Source organism: Salmo trutta, chromosome 34 (genome assembly GCF_901001165.1).
Source record: "Salmo trutta chromosome 34, fSalTru1.1, whole genome shotgun sequence".
Lineage (NCBI taxonomy): Eukaryota > Metazoa > Chordata > Actinopteri > Salmoniformes > Salmonidae > Salmo > Salmo trutta.
In genome coordinates, this window is record NC_042990.1 from 24,531,322 (window position 1) to 24,548,723 (window position 17,402).

A 17,402-nucleotide genomic window follows, 5' to 3' on the forward strand; every position below is an offset into this window, starting at 1 on the left:
GAGCAAAAGAAAGTGGTTGGGCTGCAATTTGTAGTGAATTCAATGCAAATGAAAATGTAACCACAAGAAGAGTACAGTCGTGGTCAAATGTTTTGAGAATGACACAAATATTAATTTTCAAAGTCCGCTGCCTCAGTTTGTATGATGGCCTTTTGCATATACTCCAGATTGTTAGGAAGAGTGATCAGATGAATTGCAGTCCCTCTTTGCCATGCAAATGAACTGAATCCTAAAATAACATTTCCACTGCATTTCAGCCCTGCCACAAAAGGATCATGTCAGCGATTCTCTCGTTAACACAGGTGTGAGTGTTGAAGAGGACAAGGCTGGAGATCACTCAGTCATGCTGATTGAGTTCGAATAACAGACTGGAAGCTTCAAAAGGAGGGTGGTGCTTGGAATCATTGTTCTTCCTCTGTCAACCATGGTTACCTGCAAGGAAACACATGCTGTCATCATTGCTTTGCACAAAAAGGGCTTCACAGGTAAGGATATTGCTGCTAGTAAGATTGCACCTAAATCAACCATTTATCGGATCTTCAAGCAGAGCGGTTGAATTATTGTGAAGAAGGCTTCAGGGCGCCCAAGAAAGTCCAGCAAGCGCCAGGACCGTCTCCTAAAGTTGATTCAGCTGCGGGATCGGGGCACCAGCAGTATAGAACTTTCCCAGGAATTGCAGCAAGCAGGTGTGAGTGCATCTGCACGCACAGTGAGGCAAAGACTTTGAGGATGGCCTATGTCAAGAAGGGTAGCAAAGAAGCCACTTCTCTCCAGGAAAAACATCAGGGACAGACTGATATTCTGCAAAAGGTACAGGGATTGGACTGCTGAGGACTGGGGTAAAGTCATTTTCTCTGATGAATCCCCTTTTTGATTGTTTGGGGCATCCAGAAAAAAGCTTGTCCGGAGAAGACAAGGTGAGCGCTACCATCAGTCCTGTGTTATGCCAACAGTAAAGCATCCTGAGACCATTCATGTGTGGGGTTGCTTCTCAGCCAAGGGAGTGAGCTTACTCACAATTTTGCCTAAGAACACAGCCATGAATAAAGAATTGTACCAACACATCCTCCGAGAGCAACTTCTCCCAAACATCCAGGAACAGTTTGGTGACGAACAATGCCTTTTCCAGCATGATGGAGCACCTTGCCATAAGGCAAAAGTGATAACTAAGTGGCTTGGGGAACAAAACATCGATATTTTGGGTCCATGGCCAGGAAACTCTCCAGACCTTAATCCCATTGAGAACTTGTGGTCAATCCTCAAGAGGCGGGTGGACAAACAAAACCCCACAAATTCTGACAAACTCCAAGCATTGATTATGCAAGAATGGGCTGCCATCAGTCAGGATGTGGCCCATAATTTAATTGACAGCATGCCAGGGTGGATTGCAGATGTCTTGGAAAAAGAAGGGTCAACACTGCAAATATTTACTCTTTGCATCAAATTCATGTAATTGTCAATAAAAGCCTTTGACACTAATGAAATGCTTGTAATTATACTTAAGTATTCCATAGTAACATCTGGCAAAAATATCTAAGGACACTGAGGCAGCAAACTTTGTGGAAATGAATATTTGTGTCATTCTCAAAACTTTTGGCCACAACTGTACAACTTCAGGTGAGATATCTTCATTATTATCAGTTTTTCACATTTCTCATATTCATATTTTCGTGACGTCACTTATATCGAATGATATCTGCGTTTAAAGACTGTGGAAGAACCTTAAACTGGCTTTAAAAAGAGAATTCAGAGATCAGAAGAGAGCGATTCACTACTGGTGGTGGACCACCAAAAACAAAAACTACCCTTCTCCAATGGACAAAAAACAGGAAGAGGAGAGGGGGAAATGACTGTTGTTCTGGGGGACAGAGACTTGCAGAGGATGACAGGCCAATTGACCGTCTCTACTCCACTGGAGAGACGATAACTGAAGCAGGTGTCGTGGAAATTCTAACCAATAAGGAAGAAAGATCAACTGACAATCAGTCCTTTACAGCAGAAACTGACCGTTTGTATGCTCCTCTGTGACTCGTTCTAGACGGCACCAAAAGTTGTTGTATACTATAAATAATTATAATTTAAGGAACCATATCAACTCGGTTGAGAACATTTTAAATAGTGTCATTTTCATGTGCAGCACTCAAAACTACTCATTACTCGGTAAGTTGTGTATCATAGTGTCCTACTTCCCGATGTCAATTTGTGGGCAGGATAAAACTTGTGGCATTACCTTTGGAGCGGGTCCAAAGAAAGACAATGCACTTCATGTAGTAAATTGTGTTTGAGGTTTTTATTTGAAATGTTTTCCACTGAGAGTCAGGCACTTTTACTGCTGATCTTGTACTGGACAAACCAGCTGCATGTTCCATACCAGGTTTCATGTGAGTGCTTGGGAAGGACTTGCACTCCCACATCGCAACTGGATGTACTTTATTGAAACAGTGGAAACAAGTGAGGGGGTCAATAGTGGTATTCAGGGAAACAAGATCAAACAGGACTCCACATCGATTCCACATCTGTGTGGTATTTATCAAACAGATGTACCCTTACTGCACAGTAGTAATATGTAAAGAACAGCTCAGGGTTGCGTTCAAGAGTACAACATTCTGAATGTTGCAGATGTATGTTGACATTATTCCTTCTTCATGAAGGTCTTCAAGAGGCATGTCTATCTACACTGAACAAAAATAAACAACAGATAAAGTGTTGATTTCATGAGCTGAAATAAAGGATCCTCGAAATGTTCCTTCCAAGAAGCTTATTTCTCTCAAATTTTGTGCACAAATATGTTTACATCCCTGTTAATGAGCATCTCTCCTTTGCCAAGATAATCCATCCACCTGATAGGTGTGGCATATCAAGAAGCTGATTGAACAGCATGATCATTACACAGTTGCACCTTGTGCTGGGGACAATAAAAGGCCACTTTAAAATGTGCAGTTTTGTCACGCAACATAATGCCACAGATATCCCAAGTTTTGAGGGAGCATGCAATTGGCATGCTGACTGGATGAATGTCCAACAGAGCTGTTGCCAGATAATTTAATATTAATTTCTCTACCATAAGCCTCAGCCAACATCATTTCAGAGAATTTGGCAGTACTTCTGACCGGCCTCACAACCGCAGACCACATGTAACAACGCCAGCCCAGGACCTCCATATCCAGCTTCTTCACCAGCATGTTAAGTTTATATTTTTGTTCAGTGTACATAATATATTTCTGTTTGAATGCCCTGTAGTCCCCTCTTGAAAGCAGTACAGAAAACCCCTGAACATAGTGCATTCTAAAGTATTCAGACCCTTTCAATTTTTTCACATTTTGTTACAGCCTTATTCTGAAATTGATTAAATCTTTTTTTCCTCAATCTACAATACCCCATAATGACAGTGACATTTTTGCAAATGTATTAATAATAAAAAACTGAAATACCTTATTTACATAAATATTCAGACCCTTTGCTATGAAACTTGAAAATTGAGCTCAACTGCATCCTGTTTCCATTGATCATCCTTGAGGTGTTACAACAACTTGATTGGAGTCCACCTGTGGTAAATTCAATTGATTGGACATGATTTGGAAAGGCACACACGTCTATATAATGTCCCACAGTTGACAGTGCATGTCAGAGCAAAAACCAAGCCATGAGGTCAAAGGAATTGTCCATTGAGCAACGAGACAGGATTGTGTCGAGACAGATCTGGGGAAGGGCACCAAAACATGTCTGCAGCATTGAAGGTCCCTAAGAACACAGTGGCCTCCGTCATTCTTAAATGGAAGAAGTTTGGAACAATCAAGACTCTTCCTAGAGCTGGCTGCCTGGCCAAACTGAGCAATCGTGGCAGAAGGGCCTTGGTCTTGGAGGTGACCAATAACCCGATGGTCACTGACAGAGCACCAGAGTTCTGTGGAGATTGGAGAACCTTCCAGAAGGACAACCGTCTCTGCATCACTCCACCAATCAGACCTTTATGTTAGAGTGGCCAGACGTAAGCACTCCTCAGTAAAAGGGTCATGACAGCCTGGTTGGAGTTTGCCAAAAGGCACCTAAAGGACTATCAGACCATGAGAAACAAGATTCTCTGGTCTGATAAAACCACTCTATGGCCTGAATGCCCAAGCATCACGTCTGGATGAAACCAGGCACCGCTCAGCACCTGTCCAATACCATCTCTACGGTGAAGCCTGGTGGTGGCAGCTTCATGCTGTGGGGATGTTTTTCAGCGACTGGGAGACTAGTCAGGATCGAGGGAAAAATTAACAGAGCAAAGTACAGAGAGATCCTTGATGAAAACCTGCTCCAGAGCGCTCAGGACTTCAGACGGGTGAAGATTCACCTTCCAACAGGACAATGACCTTAAGGACACAGCTAAGGCAATGCAGGAGACCTGAAAATAGCTGTGTAGTGGCACTCCCCATCCAACCTGACATAGCTTAACATAATCTGCAGAGAAGAAAGGGAGAAACTCCCCAAATACAGGTGTGCCAAGCTTGTAGCATAATCCCTGAGAAAACTCGAGGGTGTAATCGCTGCCAAAGGTGCTTCAACAAAGTACTGAGTAAAGGGTCTGAATACTTATGTAAATGTGATATTAGATTTTTTAATTGAATACATTTGTAAAAATGTCTAAAAACCTATTTTTGCTTTGTCATTATGGGGGTTTTGTGTGTAGATTGATGTGGAAAAAATGAAGGGGTCTGAATACTTTTCGAATGCACTGTAAATACAATCATATCCTCTGTCTCTTCTATTGGTAACATTTTCACTTTCAGCTCTTAGCTAGGACTGTTAGGGGGTTATCACATTGTTAATACTGTATATACTAATATATTAACACAACTCTGTCAAATAAATAGTCAGTATAATTCCTATGAAGAATATGATTGCTGCCTAATAAGTTGTCACCCTATTCAAAATGTCATACACACACTTGGTGACAATATGTTTAAATTATATTGCATTTCCATTCACTACAATACACCAAGCGAACAAAACCTTTTAAGTCAACATTTTCTTTGTTCCTATGCATTTTCTGATTCCCATTGATTTATTTAAGAATATAAAGTAAAAACCCTTTATCGAGAGCTCACACGCATCAGACTCAGAATCCAGTATGATAGTCGGTTTTCTCAGAGCTGCAGCAGAATCACCAATAACAGGGCTCCCATTAGAAGAGCTGGGGCATCAAAAAGGAAACGGGTTCAGAAAATATTAAATGTAATCACGTTCCTCCCATCCTGTTTTCTTATCAGACTAACAGCAATGGTGGTTATAAAAACATAATATAATTAAGAGAGAAGTAGTAAATGGTGTCCAGTAAAGACTCACCCACAGCACCATCCCAAATAGAGTTGATATTAAAACACAGTTTGAATCATTTTGAAACAGGTAAGTTTAGAGAGTGACATACCTGAGAGAGGAAGAGGACCAGCGATGCCTGAGCCATTAGGGTCACTCCATTCTGTCACTGCTCCATCGTCTAGAAAAACAGTGGAATTCTCTGAAATCTAACAGTATGGAACCAAATTCAAATCACACAAAATGGACAAGTTACCAGTACCAATTATGTCATGGAATTTTTGCTGTTGTGCTTTTTGAGTATGATGGAGGAGGTATAATACACCTAGACCAGTGTAAGTAAACATAGACTAGGTCACAGGAGGCTGCTGAGGGGAGGACAACTCATATAATGGCCGGAGCAAATGGAATGGCATCAAACACATTTGATACCATTCCACCAATTCTGCTCCAGCCATTACCACGAGCCCGTTCTTCCCAATGAAGGTGCCACCATCCTCCTGTGAACTAGGTAGTTATCAAAATCTGACATCTGTGGTCATGAAGGAAAGGACTTTTACAATTAGAATTAGCAGAATATGTGCACCTATTGAATGAACTAATTTAAGCTCTGTTAGCCATGATTCCGGGAGATCCTTGACAGATGGAAAGTATAGCAAAACCTTCCCTAACCTGACATTTGCATTTTAGATGATAGTCATTTAGCAGATGTGAAAATGCCACATAACACCCTTATTACAATAAAAACTGTCAAAAATGTACTTTAACATTTTAGTCATTTAGCAGACGCTCTTATCCAGAGCGACTTACAGTAGTGAATGCATACATTTCTTTCCCCGTACTGGTCCCCTGTGGGAAACGAACCCACAACCCTGGCGTTGCAAACACCATGCTCTACCAACTGAGCCACACTGGACCACACTTCCACAGAACGACACTTCCACTTCTTCCTATTTCGCAACAAAGCATCCTCATGCTGGCAAACATATCCTCGTAAAACTGACTATCCTACCGATCCTTGACTTTGGCAATGTCATTTACAAAATAGCCTCCAACACTACTCAGCAAATTGGATGCAGTCTCACAGTTCCATCTGTTTTGTCACCAAAGCCCCATATACCACCCACCACTGTGACCTGTATGCTCTCGTTGGCTGGCCCTCGCTTCATATTCGTCGCCAAACCCACTGACTCCAGGTCATCTATAAGTCTTTGGTAAAGCCCCGCCTTATCTCAGCAAACTGGTCACCATAGCAGCACCCAACTGTAGCACGCGTCCAGCAGGTATATTTCACTGGTCATCCCCAAAGCCAACTCCTCCTTTGGCCGCCTTTCCTTCCAGTTCTCTGTTGCCAATAACAAGGAACGAATTTCAAAAACCACTGAAGCTGGAGTCTCACTAACTTTAAGCATCAGCTGTCCGAGCAGCTTACAGATCATTGCACCTGTACACAGCCCATCTGTAAATAGCCCATCCAACCAACTACCTACCTCATCCCATATTTGTTTTTTTGCTCCTTTGCACCCCAGTATCTCTACTTGCACATTCATCTTCTGCACGTCTATCACTCCAGTGTTTAATTGCTAAATTGTAATTATTTCGCCACTACGGCCTATTTATTGCCTCACCTCCCTAATCTTACTACATTTGCACACACTGTATATAGATTTTTCTATTGTGTTATTGACTGTACGTTTGTTTATCTCACGTGTAACTCTGTGTTGTTGTTTGTGTCGCACTGCTTTGCTTTATCTTGGCCAGGACTCAGTTGTAAATGAGAACTTGTTCTCAACTGGCCTACCTGGTTAAATAAAGGACTTGTTCTCAACTGGCCTACCTGGATAAATAAAGGTGAAATAGAATAAAAATCTTTAGGAGAACATCTCTCAATTCTCCCTGCCCCTTCAACATTCTCCCGTTCCAACGCGTATCCACCTTGGTCCTGGTGAGCTATGGTTTCCATCCAACCCTGCACTAACACATCTGATTCAGCTAATCATGGTCCAGAGTTAAAACCTTGATTAGAATTTGTTTGTAGTGTGTTTTTGTTGGACTGGAATAAGTACCTGCACACACCCAATAGCTCAACAGGACCGGAGTTGGAAAATGCTGATCCATGCAGTCATCAATGCAGTCTGTCATCAAGTCAATTATGATTACTTCAATGGAGGAAGTTATGCGTATTTAAACAAGGCCATACGAGTGGGTATCCATGGAAAGACAAGAACCTCCATCACTGGAGCTCCATGACATCAAGACACATCATCACATATCACACACACTCACCATCCACTTAGACCAACTTCTCCATATTGCTTCCTAGGTGACGAGCCTCAACTTGAATCTTCTGTTCTCCCTTCTGATATTTCTCCAGGCGAGTGTCATATGCTACACACGTATAATTCCCAGCATCCTCCTTGGTGAAGTGGTTGATGATCAGGGTGACCCCCGCTGTCTGTTAAATTGTAACGTGGTTCTACCTTGGATGGACTCTTGTTCCAGTAGGCAATCTGAGTATCCCACCATCTCCATCTAATTATGTCAGCGTTCTGAAGACCGTGGTCACATCTCAACCTGGACTCCAGACAAACTGTGGCATTCCACTGGACAGCTTGGGCTGTATCACCATACAAACATAATAAACATCTAATTGACAAATACCCATAGGTAACACTATGGCATAGTTAGCTTTTTAAGGGCTTGTAAGTAAGCATTTCACTGTTGTATTCGGCGCATGTGACAAAGTCAATTTGATTTGAACATTTGATTTGGGCCCTAAATGACTGGAGAGGAACAAAGGTCAATTCATGGAACTGTCATTTTCAACAGGAACCTGCCCAGGCTGGGTCCACTGGCTGGGGTTGCCTGTGGAGTACCAGCATGGAGGTTCTGTAGGTGGGCCAGCAACTTAACATTTTGATTCCTTTGCACTGTAATGAACTCCCTGTGCATGTCATGCTGGGCCTTGCTGTCATGAGGTTCTCCATGATCTGGTATTGCTTCACAGTCTTGTCACTTAGCCCTCCAAGCCCGGAGATATAAGGTCCGCAATCTCCACCAGTGTAGAGGTCAGGGGGCCGGGCTGGCCCACAAATGACAAGAGTGTTAAGTAACACAAGCTTAGACCATAATGCACCTTTCTCCAGGGAAACGGCACAGGACCTTTATTCAGGAAAATAAACAAAATGCGGCACAGCACTGGGTAACAATAAAACCAAACCAAAAACCTAGCTCCACTTTGAGCCTTTCTACACAGTTCCTCTAGACCCTCTCGGCTAACAGCTAAGCTGTTCACCGGCGTATCAAACAACAGAAATCCACAGGCTTGTCCTTACTGGAGTCAGGTGTACAGCCAGGTAACGTACGCTATGTTCTTGTCCTGTTGGGTTCAATATCCCTTTCAGCATTGGAGGGCTCTGCATGTCAGCTCTTGCAGATCTGGCCAAAGCCAGGTTAAACAGCCACTATCCAACTTCTAAGCCAATTACATTCAGGTGTGTGCAATTAGCTTCTTACCCTTCCGGGCCACCCTCTCTCCTGGCCAGCAGATGTAGCCAACGAGCAGGAATATACCGGCCATCACACACACACCCACCCTCTCACTCCATCATAGATAGTAAAAACTTGGAGAAATGTTTGGGTTAAGTTGGTTAAAATTGTTATAGAAGTCATCGAAAATGCAGAATTTGATGCTTTAGCAAGTCTTTATTCATATTCAAAATCAGATTTATTGTGGTCTATATTAAAGGGCACTTAATTTAATAGAATGGGCTTTTAAAATTCTATATAGGTGCACAATTTCAACTTAAAATTTCAAAAGGGATTATTTTCTTGTAACGACCCATGGATGTGCACATGTGTCCTTGTTCACAGGCAGCAGCAGCTGAATAGGAAGAAAGTGGACCTGATAGAACAGTACAGATCTCAGATCCAGAAGACCAAGCTCAAACACAGGAAACAACAGTAAAGTAACTATGTAGTGAATTAGGGGGAACAGTCAGAATGGAGGCTTGAACCAATAACCATCAGAGAGATCAGACTACACTCACAGGCCAGTTTATTAGGTACATTTAGTACTGGGTTGGACCCGATTTTTTTCCTCCAGAACAGCTTGAATTCATCTGGACACTACAAGGTGTGAGAAGCATTCCGTAGATATGTTGGTCCATGCTGACGCAATGGCATCACACAGTTGCTGTAGACTGGATGGCAGTACATCACAGGAAGCTGCTGATGTACCATAATAATGGCCAGAAAGGAGCAAATGGATTGGCATCAAACACATGGAAACCTGGTCTTGGGACTGCGCAGGCCACTCAATTAAACTGAATACACTGTCAGGTTCCAGGCAATGTCTTTCCACTCCTCAATTGTCCAGGGGATCACATGCCTACTGGAATGCTTCTTCTTGATTTTAGCTGATAGGAGTGGAACAAGGTGTGGTCGTCTGCTGCAATAGCCCATCCGTGACAAGAATGGACGAGTTGTGCGTTCCGAGATGTCGTTATGCACACCACTGTTGTACTGTGCCTGTATGTTGCCCGCCTGTTCACTTGCATGAGTCCTAAGATTATCCTTCAACCTCTCTCATCAACGAGCTGTTTTCGCCCACAGGACTACCGTTGACTGGATGTTTTGTGTTTGTTGCTCCATTCTCGGTAAACCCACTGTCGTGCGTGAAAATCCCAGAATGGCGACCGTTTCTAAGATACTGGACCCGGCACGCCTAGCACCGATGATCATACCCCACTCAAAGTCGTTTAGGCCACTCGTTTTGCCAATTCTAACGTTTAATCGAACAGCAACTGAATGCCTTGATGCCTGCTTTATATAGCAAGTCACGGCCAAGTGACTCACTGTCTGTAGGAGTGATCCATTTTCGTGAAAGGGGTACCTGATAAACTGTCAGGTGAGTGTATATATCTGGTGCAGTGGCGACCTGTTTTGAGCTCCACCTATTAATCTAAAAAAATATATATATATATATATTTTTTTGTGCCTATTTTGAATGTTATTTTGGCATTAATTAGTTTCACATATCAGTTTGCAAACAATGTAAAAAATATATAAATTGGGTTAATGAAGCCGCTGCAGGAGGGACTGGTGCACTTCACAAATTAGATGGCCACCCTCTCTCCTGGCCAGCAGATGTAGCCAAAATGGCATCATGAGGAAGAAAAATTATGTGCATATATTGAAGCAACATCTCAAGACATCAGTCAGGAAGTTAAAGCTTGGTCGCAAATGGGTCTTCCAAATAAACAATGACCCCAGGCATACTTCCAAAGGTGTTGCAAAATGGCTTGAGGACAACAAAGTCAAGGTATTGGAGTGGCCATCACAAAGCCCTGACCTCAATCCCATAGAAAATTTGTGGGCAAAACAGAAAAATCGTGTGCGAGCAAGGAGGCCTACAAACCTGACTCAGTTACACCAGCTCTGTCAGGAGAAATGGGCCAAAATTCACCCAACTTATTGTGGGAAGTTTGTGGAAGGCTACCCAAAATGTTTGACCCATGTTAAACAATTTAAAGGCAATGCTACCAAATACTAATTGAGTGTATGTAAACTTCTGACCCACTGGAAATGTGGGGAAAGAAATAAAATCTGAAATAAATCAATCTCTCTACTATTATTCTGACATTTCACATTCTTAAAATAAAGTGGTGATCCTAACTGACCTAAGACAGGGAATTTTTACTTGGATTAAATGTCAGGAATTGCGAAAAACTTTAAATGTTTAAAAGTTTAAATGTATTTGGCTAAGGTGTATGTAAACTTCCGACTTCAACTGTACTTGTCATATGAAGATAAATAATGAAGAGAAATTATAGATCAAACGTATCAGTGCTCATCGGCCATTGGACATAAACATTACACAACAAGTTGGAAATCGCAAATTCAACAATGAGTAGTTTGGAAGGAATCAGTGGCTAACTGCAAGTGCTGCCAAGCAATCACTAGCCTGCTATTCAGTGGAGTGGGTGGGTGGTCCTAAGTCTGGGTTTAAGGGTCTATTTTCCAAGCTTAAAAGGATAAACATTCAACACTGGCCATGCTGTCAATCCAGCACAACTTCTGCCGCACTCAAAACAACTGGAAACTCGTAACTGGGAAATCTCAGACTTCTGTGAGTTCAAGACAACTAAACTCAGCAAAAAAAGAAACGTCCTCTCACTGTCAACTGCGTTTATTTTCAGCATTCTTAACATGTGTAAATATTTGTATGAACATAAGATTCAACATCTGAGACATAAACTGAACAAGTTCCACAGACATGTGACTAACAGAAATTGAATAATGTGTCCCTGAACAAAAGTAACAGTCAGTATCTGGTGTGGCCACCAGCTGCATTAAGTACAGCAGTGCATCTCCTCCTCATGGACTGCACCAGATGTGCCAGTTCTTGCTGTGAGATGTTACCCCACTCTTCCACCAAGGCACCTGCAAGTTCCCGGACATTTCTGGGGGATGGCTCTAGCCCTCACCCTCTGATCCAACAGGTCCCAGACGTGCTCAATGGGATTGAGATCCGGGCTCTTCGCTGGCCATGGCAGAACACTGACATTCCTGTCTTGCAGGAAATCATGCACAGAACGAGCAGTATGGCTGGTAGCATTGTCATGCTGGAAGGTCATGTCAGGATGAGCTTGCAGGAAGGGTACCACATGAGGGAGGAGGATGTCTTCCCTGTAACGCACAGCGTTGAGATTGCCTGCAATGACAACAAGCACAGTCCGATGATGCTGTGACACACCGCCCCAGACCACGACGGGCCCTCCACCTCCAAATCGATCCCGCTCCAGAGTACAGGCCTCGGTGTAACGCTCATTCCTTCAACGATAAACGCGAATCCAACCATCACTCCTGGTGAGACAAACCTGCGCCTCGTCAGTGAAGAGCACTTTTTGCCAGTCCTGTCTGGTCCAGCGACGGTGGGTTTGTGCCCATAGGTGACGTTGTTGCCGGTGATGTCTGGTGAGGACCTGGCTTACAGCAGGCCTACAAGCCCTCAGTCCAGCCTCTCTCAGCCTATTGCGGACAGTCTGAGCACTGATGGAGGGATTGTGTCTTCATGGTGTAACTCGGGCAGTTGTTGTTGCCATCCTCTACCTGTCCAGCAGGTGTGATGTTAGGATGTACTGATCCTGTGCAGGTGTTGTTACACGTGATCTGCCTCTGCGAGGACGATCAGCTGTCCGTCCTGTCTCCCTGTAGCGCTGTCTTAGGCGTCTCACAGTATGGACATTGCAATTTATTGCCCTGGCCACATCTGCAGTCCTCATGCCTCCTTGCAGCATGCCTAAGGCATGATCACGCAGATGAGCAGGGACACTGGGCATCTTTCTTTTGGTGTTTTTCAGAGTCAGTAGAAAGGCCTCTTTAGTGTCCTAAGTTCTCGTAACTGTGACCTTAATTGCCTACCTTCTGTAAGCTGTTAGTGTCTTAACGACCGTTCCACAGGTGTGTTGGGTGGTCCTTTGCATGGGGTGATGTAAGTTTCCTTCAACAATCAGTCTTCCAGATAGATGACACAGACACAGGATCCTTGGTATAAAACTCTTTAGTAATAAAATGCAATTGCAGACAGAGATTCACATACAGAATACCTCAGTAGTCTATAGTAAAGATCTGTGTGGCAAAACAAGAGACAACGCTCTTTATACTTAGTTGGTGTGGACAACCTACCGTCAATCATATCTTAATATTGTTGCATTTGATTAGATACAAAGTATCTAAAATGAGAAAAACATGTCTAGACTGTGGTTTCCTACTCTACTATTTCGACCTTGAGGCTGCGTGACTATCAGCAGGTGCAGGCAATTCTCAGCCTGAGAACTAAAGCAGTACATCTCCATTTACCCGGTACTTTTCCTTCAATTGCGCATTGCAAGCATACAAAGGTTATCATATATATACAGTAATCATGGCATTGGTGTAGCCCCCCACCTGACCCCCAGGGTAACCCCCAACAGGTGCATGTTCATTAATTGTTTATGGTTCCGTCACACCCTGATCTGTTTCACCTGTCTTGTGATTGTTTCCATCCCCTCCAGGTGTTGCTTATTTTCCCTGGTGTTTCCTGTCTCTCTGTGCCAGTTTGTGTTGTATGTTTTTCAAGTCAACCAGCATTTTTCCCGTACTCCTGCTTCTATTCTCTTTCGCTAGTCCTCCCGGTTTTTGACCCTTGCCTGTTTTCTGGACTCTGTGCCTGCCTGACCATTCTGCCTGCCCTGACCTCAAGCCTGCCTGCCACTCTGTACCTCCTGGACTCTGAACTGGTTTTGACCTTTTGCCTGTCCACGACCATTCTCTTGCCTTCCCCTTTTGGATTGTTTAATAAATATCAAGACTCAAACCATCTGCCTCCAGTGTCTGCATCTGGGACTCGCCTTGTGCCCTTATAGGTTCATTGAACAAGCATGGGAAACAGTGTTTAAACCCTTTACAATTAAGATCTGTGTAGTTATTTGGACTTTTACAAATTATCTTTGAGAGACAGGGTCCTGAAAGGGACGTTTGTTTTTTTTGCTGAGTTTAGTTATTCTGGTAAAAAAAAGAGCTCTGACTAGGAAATACGTTTTGAACAGTCATCCAAGTTGGGAACTCTGGCCTCTTTCTAGAGCTTCTACCTGAAGATCCCTGACGTCATTATGATTCCACCTTGTTTTTTCCAGAGTTCCCAGTTGACTTGAAGACACCATAAATCCAGAGAATGCCAGACTTTGATAAAAGTTTGATGACAAAATTTGCCCACAAAAGACCACAGCACCACCTTCTTGTTCAAGTGAGCACAACAAGGTGAGTCCAAAAATGTATTGTATGCTGCTACATAAAGGATGTAATATGCCAGGGAGATATGTGTACTGTAGCTAAGAAAGTAATACTAAGTGTATGTTGTGTAGTAAGCTGTTAGCATGTGCCTCACCCTAATAATTTGGTCCTTTTCCCCTCATAATTTTGCCTACTGTTCTGACTTGGTGGTGCACATGTAGCCTATAACCTGTTTTTGAGAAATGTAATCATTGAAAACTGTAAGAGCTTTCATTGTCTGCTTATATGCCCCCTTGATTTAACCTACGGTTGACTTGGTATTACAGGGAGAATACTGTAAGAATGGCCCATGTTCTGAATTCTGTCACTGTACATTTCAAAAGTGCTGAACAAATAGTTATATTGACTATGTCCGTCCTAGCTCGCTCATTAATGTCTTAATCGAAATTACGGATTGTCTCTTATCCACTTGTCGTTCCCCTTATGCCATAGTTTGTACATCTCAATTGTCAGTAGAAACCACATTTGTTTAAGCAAGTCAGCCATATCAGCTATGTTTTTTTAAAAGGCAGTAAATGAGGCTGAATGAACTATTTTGCTGCCAGACGAGGCTCCGCTGATAGCCAGGTGTAGCGGTGGTAAGGTGTTGGGACTGATGTTGAGACTCTGCTGTTGGGACAGTTTTATGTAGGCCCTAACAGTTTGTGGGCACTGTTTGTCACTGTTATTGTGCAATTACTGTGTTGTGTAGTGGCTTTACTGGCGTGCATGAAATGTATAAAAACAAATTGCCCCACCAAGATTTACATGCTAAAATCGCCAATGATCCTGTATTTTTTTCTGACAGGATAAAGTTTGAAAACCAGCTCCAGCAGCAGATAGAAGCGCATAAGCACATTTGTGAGTTTGTTTGCTTATACCTGTTTGAAATCTATAAATCCAATAGAACTGAATAGCTGTTAAAGTAAATGGCAATGACTCTACCTATCCTGCCAATAGCCTTAGAGAGCATCCACCATATTGCTTTTATTTATCCACTCTTTCCAGATCTCTGAATACTAAATGTTATGTCTCTTTGCTCCAGAGCCCAGACAGACTGTCTGCTGAAATATAGAGGATAGAAAACACCAAGTCTCAGCTGTTGAAGGCTGGTTTGAACCTCTACACATGATGACTGTAGTGTACTGTAGACTTTACATGGGGCTAGTGCACCATCAGGTGTGCAACTGTGATGTATATGTGCTTGTTATGAGTGTGTGCATGCGTGTGTTTTTATAGAACAGCTGAAGTTGTCTCAGCTCTGCTATCTAGAGGAGGAGCTGGATGAGGCCAAGAGACAGACTCAGACAGAGACAACAGACACACACACAGACTAAACCCTGGAACTACACACTATAATAGTGGCCACTGTGTATATCAAAGTTACAGATAGTCCAATGCTCAGCAAACTGGTGAACGTTTTGGGATTGTTCTTATTTATTTAAATTAAATGATTTAACTAGGCAATTGTTCTTCTGCCCTTGATATTGTGTATTGTATTCCTTTGTTTGGAATTGTGGTTCTGGATGGTTTGTACATATAATTCGATTTTTTTATTTTATTCAGGCTTTATTTAAAGGAAGCGGATATTCGACTGGCAGAAGAAAAATGCAAGATTAGGCATAGGGGTCAAAATGAAGGAAGGCTAGGTGGAGTTTCAGTGAGGTTAGAAGTAGTTTCAGTGAGGTTAGTTGTAGTTTCAGTGAGGTTAGTTGTAGTTTCAGTGAGGTTGGGTGTAGTTTTAGTGAGGTTAGGGTTAGGGAAAGGCATAAAAGCCGTTAAAATGGAGTTACCACAGGCTTCTACCGGTCAAATATACAGTATACTGTATATACACTGCCAATGGCTGGGATGAGAACAACTACGTCCCTCATAAAGAGCTCCAGGATCTTTCCTGGTTAAAAGGTTAAATAAATACCACTGTGTGTGTGTGTCCTCTGGCTTGTGAGCAACCTTTATGAGCATTATACTGTAACAATCTGTAATTATGTTAATTATAGCATCAGCACCATTCCACCTGACAAGTTGTATGTACTAATGCTGTAGAACCTGTTGATGGGTGGGAGGGAGCTGAGAGACACACACACAAAGCTGAGGCCATGGCTGCATGCTCCTCTCTGAGGTCTGCTGAACCTGAGAACTTGTTGACAGTCTCTTTCTCAAGGTTCACTTTTCATCCCTCTAGTATTCTGTCACATATTGGTGGAGTCATACCTACAGTAACTGATTTTTCTGGATCCTTCATTCTGGTGTGTGTGTCATATAATATATTATCATGAAGGTACGCACCACAACTCTACAGGGACGGTAATCTAAGGCCAACACAGAGGTACTTAACTCAGTATGTCATGTGTTAGTGAGGTGCGTATGTCATTTATGATTACAGGTACTCAAACAACCACAGACACACACAGAAAACCACACACACACTGCTGACATGACATGTTACTGCGTACCTTTACTCACCACAGAGGGATGACCTTCCAGCATTTCAGCTCCAGTTTGTGTGACCTCAGTGCGTTTTGGCTGCAGTGAGTCACCTGAAACGCAGGTGTGACATTATTTGAGGGTAGGTAGCAACACATCTGCCACGCTGATCCTCAACACTGGAGCCCCCCGGGGGTGCGTGCTCAGTCCCCTCCTGTGCTCCCTGTTCACCCACGACTGCATGGCCAGGCACGACTCCAACACCATCATTAAGTTTGCAGACGACACAAAAGTGGTAGGCCTGATCACCGACAATGACGAGACAGCCTATAGGGAGGAGGTCAGAGACCTGGCCGGGTGGTGCCAGAATAACAACCTATCCCTCAATGTAACCAAGACTAAGGAGATGATTGTGGACTACAGGAAAAGGAGGACCGAGTACGCCCCCATTCTCATCGACGGGGCTGTAGTGGAGCAGGTTGAGAGCTTCAAGTTCCTTGGTGTCCACATCACCAACAAACGAGAAGGGTCCAAAGACACCAAGACAGTCGTGAAGAGGGCACAACAAAGCCTATTCCCCCTCAGGAAACTAAAAGGATTTGGCATTGGTCCTGAGATCCTCAAAAGGTTCTACAGCTGCAACATCGAGAGCATCCTGACTGGTTGCATCACTGCCTGGTATGGCAATTGCTCAGCCTCTGACTGCAAGGCATTACAGAAGGTAGTGCATACGGCCCAGTACATCACTGGGGCTAAACTGCCTGCCATCCAGGACCTCTATACCAGGCGGTGTCAGAGGAAGGCCCAAAAAATTGTCAAAGACCCCAGCCACCCCAGTCATAGACTGTTCTCTCTACTACCAC